The following is a 985-nucleotide window of genomic DNA, read 5'->3' as shown; positions in this document are numbered from 1 at the left end:
GGGCGGTGCCAGGCCCAGCCGCCCGTCAAGCGGGGGCGGGGACCAGCCCGGTCCTATGCCAATCACCGGCGAGGGGCGGGAGCTGGCGGGCTCCGGCCCCGCCATTGGCACATTGGTGAGGAGGTGGCGGTTCCGAGCACCCAATTGCAAAGGGAAAAGGCGAACGCCTCCACGGGAGCGCCCCTGAGCTCGGGGCGTCTACGGGAGGACTGAAAAGCCGCCCAGACCCCGGGCGAGGCTTGGGGGGCGGGGGGCGGGGGGCGGGGGCGGGGGTTGGCCTGGAAGCAAGGCCGGGAAGAACTGTGGACGGAGGGACGGGACACTTCGAGGCCATTTGTCTATTTTATAGATGCAGATGCGGAAACTGGCCCAGAGAAGTGATTGATGTGACTTTGCCAAGATCACATGCAATTGAGGGAGGAGCTAAAAAGCAAGGGAGGATGCTGACAGTTAATGAGAAAATATTTACTATATGCCAGACACTACGCAATGGACTTAGAGCATTGTTTTATTTGATAATCACAATCACTAACTAGATTTTATTGTTTTATGAATACGGAAGCTCGCTCAGAGAGGCTAAATTGCCCAAACTAAATAGCTAGAATGTGGCAAGGAGTGGGGGTTCAGACATAGGTCTTCTGACTCCCAATATTTTGATCTTTTCATTATACCACATTGTGGGGTAATTTTCTGATTTCGCATATTCTAAGTTGGGGGAGTAAGAAGAAGTAGAATGGGCTGCTCCCTCACCTCCTCTTGGACTGAGGGAGGGTTAGAACATATGCAGAAAACTAGCAAACTGAGAGGCCCAGAGAGCAGACTAAGACACATACCCTTGTTCATAGAATCTGTCAATCAGTCTGGATTCTTTTGAGTATTCTCTCTCTCTCTCTCTCTCTCTCTCTCTCTCACACACACACACACACACACACACACACACTCATTACACCCCTTTGTCAGCTAACCATTATGCCATTTTTACCTA

Source organism: Cnephaeus nilssonii (assembly GCF_951640355.1).
Source record: "Cnephaeus nilssonii genome assembly, chromosome: 21".
Lineage (NCBI taxonomy): Eukaryota > Metazoa > Chordata > Mammalia > Chiroptera > Vespertilionidae > Cnephaeus > Cnephaeus nilssonii.
The sequence above is the reverse complement of the archived record's forward strand: the minus strand, read 5'-3'. Positions refer to the sequence as shown.